Source organism: Heterocephalus glaber, unplaced genomic scaffold, assembly GCF_053883595.1.
Source record: "Heterocephalus glaber isolate CG9 unplaced genomic scaffold, H.glaber_assembly_v1.0 deba00000896, whole genome shotgun sequence".
Lineage (NCBI taxonomy): Eukaryota > Metazoa > Chordata > Mammalia > Rodentia > Bathyergidae > Heterocephalus > Heterocephalus glaber.
The window spans coordinates 2,223,531-2,229,055 of NW_028258170.1; the positions used below are offsets into that span (position 1 = coordinate 2,223,531).

The following is a 5,525-nucleotide window of genomic DNA, read 5'->3' on the forward strand; positions in this document are numbered from 1 at the left end:
GCTAGATGATGCAAAGAATAACATAAGACAGATCAGAGTCAATGAAGAAACAAGAGAGAGTACAAATAACATTTTAAAAAGTTCATAAAAGTAATGGCAGAAATCTTCCCAAGCAGCAGAAAAGAATTTGACGTACAGATAAGTGAGGCATGTAGGACTACAACTAGCCATGGAGTACTACTTCTACTCAGCCATACAGAATGAGAACCTAGAGACATTTATAGCTAAGTGGATGCATGTTGGAATGATATATACATGAAATGAGACAGAATTTTCTGACAAAATAAAAATCAAAATAAAGGAAGGGGACATAGGGTGTTCTTCTCAGAGGGGGAGGCTGCTTATAGAATCCAGCACATGACCTCACTTCCTTGGTGACAGATCCCAACAGAACTTGGAACCCTGGAGTAACGGAGCACCACAGTCTCACCAAGGCTACCTAACAGTCACTTACCTGGAGAGAGTCAGCAGTGAACATGCTGTGCTGCTTTCCAAGGCCTCCAGGCCACAGCCTCAGGACCCCCACAGGGAAAGCACTTGAGAATGAGTGAGAGGTTGGTTGACTAAGTCTAGATACTACAGGCCACTCACCAGGAACTGTCCAGTTCTCAAGGGCAGCACAGTGCAAGTCTCACCCAACCCAGAGACCTCAGGGTCTGAGATGAGAGGGACCCCAGGGCAGGTCTCCCTCAGCCTGGCCACCAGGCACTCTGAGACACTGAGTCCAGGACAAGAACATATAGGCCTGCCCACCACTGTGAGTCCCTTGCACCTCTCCCACCCTGAGTCTTCACTCTCTGTGGGGGGGGGGAGGGCAGGGTCAGGAGAGAAGCTCCTCCTGGGCAGGAGCAGGTGCTGGGAGGCTGGAAGCCTGGGGTCCTGTCACATCTCAGCCATGACAGGGCTGGCAGGAGGAGAAGGCCACTGACCAGTGATGATCCACAGAAGCGACTTTGAGAGCAATCTATGCTCTACAGATCCCACCATAATGCACCCAGGTATGGCCCAATATCCATTTTACACATCAAATGTACCAACTTCACCATGAATTAAATCAACATGTACTTCAATCATGTACTAATAAAAATCATGTAATAAATTACAAACATTACAGTTCTATTGTATTAAATTTAAAACATTTAAATTATAAACGCTAAAAAGAGGAATGAAATTTTGACAAATGCAAAAATATAGAATAGGCAAGTCAAGCAAAGCCAGACAGACTGAGACCCTCTACCTGGAAGACAAGGGTCCTTCAGGCAGATGCAAGCCTGATGCACAGAGCTGCCCCTGTCCTGAAGCTATGCACAGGCTGATAGGATCTCTGTGGCCAAGCCTGACATCATAGGAACGTGCAATGTCATAGCACTTGGCTCTGTGCACAGGCCAGTGCAGACTTGCTGTGTGCTTCCCACTCCTCAAGGGCAGCACAGTGCAGGTCTCACCTGACCCAGAGACCTCAGGGCCTGAGAGGAGAGGGAGCTTGCTATGTGCTGACTGCCTGAGATCTCCAGAAGCAGCTCACCCTTGGGGAAGATGAGCAAATCCTCACTCCCAACACCCAGTGAGGACTGAGTAACAGAACAGAAAGTGAATATAGCACTCAGGCAAATCTTCTCAAGGAAGCCTCAGTCTCCCCGCCTGCATTTGTAGCTCTGCTCAGGCCTTTGATCCTCAGTTCTACCAGTGTGACTGGAAATGCTGTCTCCTCTGGTCTCAGCATTCAGGTTGAGGTCAACCTGGAAGTAACAGTTGGATATGCACCTCCCTCTATACTTACTCTCTCAAAGAAAGGTCCTGGTCTTTCTCCACCTTATACCATCCCCAGGGCTCTTTGAAAACTGCACTAGTGTGAAGAGGACTGGGTGGGAGAGGGTCAGTAAGGGCTTTCAAATATACTTATCTAATATACACTGCTCTACACATCATGATCCCAGCATCAGTGTGGCCTAGGAGGGAAATACACAGGTGGATCCCCCACTCAACAGCCTCTCAGAACACTGCCTGCTCCTCTGCTGACTGCAGACACTACTCACTCCCACCACAATGGCTTTAACAACTTCACAGCACCCTGTGTGTTGAGAGCTAAGCACTGTGACTCTGGCACCAGTGGGCAGGCAGGGGAGGAACCATGCACAGCCTGACAACTACCTGGCCTTTAACCAAAGGAAACGAAGACAGCTTCAGAAGACTTTCTCACCTGAAGCCCAAGAGCTGGGGTAGAGGCACATCCAATGGGTGCATTATACAGAAGGGTCCCCTGGGGCCTCCCTGGCCCAGCTGGTGTCCAGATCCTGAGGACCCAGGGACAAGCCAGCAGCAGGCCATGATGCCACCTCCAGGCCTCATAACACAGACAGACAATGGTTGGCCAAAGGGAGAATCTGGTCTTGGGACTGGTACAGGGATGGGTGGCCCTACTGGGGAACCTTGTGTCCCAGGACCTAAGTGGGCTGGTGGACCTTTATTTAACTTTCTTCCCATGTGGTCCAGATCTGAAGGCCCAGCTACATGCTCTGGCACACCCTCCAGGGCTCCTTGGCCAGGTGCAATTCTGCCTGTCCCCCATCAGCCAGTTCTATATGCTCAGTACCCACCTGGATCTGGACAGACAGGAAGATCCACACTCATCTCCCAAATATCCAGGTGAGCCCAATTCACACAGGGACCCAAAGCTTGGGCTAGGGCCTGGGATGCTCTACAGCTTGACCTAAAGACTTGGTTCTGACCAACAAGTCCTCTGAGAGCATCTGCTCCTCAAAGCTGCCTGAGGCCACTATATGCCAAGAACAGGGGTTCCTGCTACCCTCAACCCCAGATCCTGGAACAAGAGCACCAGCCTGTTGGTTCAAGGTTGGTCTGGATGTCAACAAATCAGCCATCCCTGGGCTACTGGCTTCTCCCTGGGCCAACAAGGGACTGGGAGCACAGAGCAGTCCCCAAGCCAGCCATGTGCAGCACAAGGCCAGCTGGGTTGGTGGGAGGGAAAAGGGAGGACAGGGACAGGAGGAGGAGAGATGGACAGATGACAAAAGGATGGGAAAGAAAGGAAGAGAAGTTGAACAAGGCACTGCACTGATGCAACCCTGATTTTTCCACCCACTACACCTGTGGGGTAACAGGAGAGGCCAGGCACTCTAGACTTTGGGCAGCTGCACACACAGCATCTCCTCCTCTCGTGATCCCATCCTAGGGCCTGGGGGTCTTGAGGGAACAAGGAAGGGACTCAGAACTGTAAGTCAGGCAGAGGAAGAACAAGGGAAGCATGGTATGGGAGTGTGTCCTGGGTAGGTGGTTGTGGGACACAGTCTGTGTTTGCCATATGCCCCACTGGGCTGCCAGGCACATCTAGTGCCCCCTGCCCCCATCCAGGCTCAGTGACAGCAGGCAGGGATCCTCCTTAATCATCATGAGAGGGCCACAGACACACAGATCCTGGAGCCCTGACACCTCAGAGAAGCACTGTGCCTTCTGTGGGTCCCACAACACCTGCTCTTGTCCTTGCGCTCCACACCCTTCATGCTTCTCAGCTCCAGCAGTGCTAGTGACCTGTGCTTATTATTCTTACCCATGTTGTTGGAAGCAGATATGAAACTCTCACCCTAATGTTACACTTTGACAGAATGTTACTTCCAAGGGGTATGCCACAACAGTCACAGATTCAGGTTAAAATCCCAGCAATGGCAATTACTAAAACTTTAATCATAACAACAATATTTTGTATTCATCACTTACTATGATCCAAGCACTATGCAAAGTATTTCTACTAATGACTTCTTTTATCTTCAAAATAAATCTGCTAGCTTGGCCTTATTATTTGCATTTTACAAATAAGAAAAGTGAAGCACACGGTAGTTGAAAAATTTCCTCAAGAGTATATGAACAGTAAAATTTCAGAAAGTTACTTAATCGCTCTGGATTCTCTTACTGTACATCTATCACAGAGGGGATAATACCTGGGTGACTGAATGTCAATTTCAGTATAATTTTCCTTCCTACCACAGGGACAATCAAGATGGGAAATATACTTACTATATTTTCAAATATGAAGTCTTTTAGATGGACCACTTTGCCTTTTTAGAATATAAAATTTTGTGCATAAAAAAGCTATGTCCTGAACAGCATAGCATCAAGATGCCATTTGAGTTTTTTAAGTATTTTTACTATTTTCTTTTCAAAGGCCTGTAACCAAAGGAGGAAAAGCATTGGAATAGAAAAAACAATGTCCAGAGAAGAAATGCAGCACTGGACTCTTGAATGGGGAGATTTTATGATTAACTGAGATGAAGCCCATCCTGGCTTTGATATTTTAGAGCCTGTCCACAGGTCATGGTCACCTGCGGTGGACAGAATGATGACAGTACCTGGTCAGTGCCAGAAATTGCTGCCGTACCATCTCCTGGGTGCTCACAGTGCAAAACTATGCTCATAAAAGTCAGCATATTGTGTTAACCTACCATATTCTCACACTTGGTCTTCATGTTTTCACAGCTACTGGAGTGGTGGTGTTCCACAGCCTTCCCAGACTTTGCCACACTGACCAGACCCCAGTCACTTCACAAGCTGCTTGGAGCTGCACTCTTTCTCCTACTGGTCCACAGTTTTATAAGACAGGTCCAATGGAATCAGGATCTGTATCTGTTTGACAAAATAATGAGAACAGTTGTAAAAACAAACAAGGTAGATTTAACATTTTTGCTGAAATGAAGACTTCAGGTATTATTTAGGGGAAATACTGCCTTTAAAAACAAAGTACTGTAAATTATATTCTAATTACTTTAAAAATGGAAAACAATTCTGGGAGACACAGCTCTGCTAACACATTATGTGATTCCTCTCCCAATCAAGTGCCTTGCTCTCTGTCCAATTCTGTACCCAATGCCATCCACATACAGTTCTGCAGTGACTTCTCTCTGCCTCTCACCTTGGCCAAGCTCCACCCCAACTTTCAGACCCAGCTGAAGTGCCACTCACACACAAGTCCTCCTCAAATGTATTATATGCATCATATTATTTTTGTGAAATAAAATTTTTTCAAATTTATTTTTTCATTTCATTCATCCATTCATTCTCACCTTTAGTAAATAAGTATTTAAGCATTAATATGGTGTCATTAAGTGTATCAAAAGGCAAGGCACTTACCTTCCTAGGGTGCATAGTCAAGTTTACCATCTGCCATATTGTCTGTGTTACAACTACTAAACTCCACTCTGAGGACCCCCAAACCAGCCAGACACATTTAATAAATGAGTATGTCTCTTTCAGTAAAATTCATATAAAAATTGAATATGGGACAGTACTGGTCCACGAGCCATAGTTGAGCATTTCCACTTTAATCAAATGAAAACTTTTTTTCCTTAAGTGACATTACATGGCAAATAGATACTTGAAAGGAAAAGTTAACTTCCAAATAAATGAACACAATATGGATACAGCTCACCTTTTTTTTTCACAGCTCACCTTTAAGCATGGTTTTCCTAGACCAACACAGGACATTGTGTATCTTAGTGTAAGACCTCAGAATC

General features: G+C 46.2%; 1 long non-coding RNA gene across 1 annotated transcript; it reads left to right on the top strand.

Annotated features, from left to right (window-relative positions):
• The first annotated feature begins 417 nt into the window (after window positions 1–417).
• On the top strand, window positions 418–4,991 carry LOC110346551 (uncharacterized). Its single transcript, XR_002390659.2, has 3 exons — window positions 418–554; window positions 903–998; window positions 4,492–4,991. It is a non-coding gene; the product is annotated as an uncharacterized LOC110346551 (long non-coding RNA).
• The last annotated feature ends 534 nt before the right edge of the window (window positions 4,992–5,525 follow it).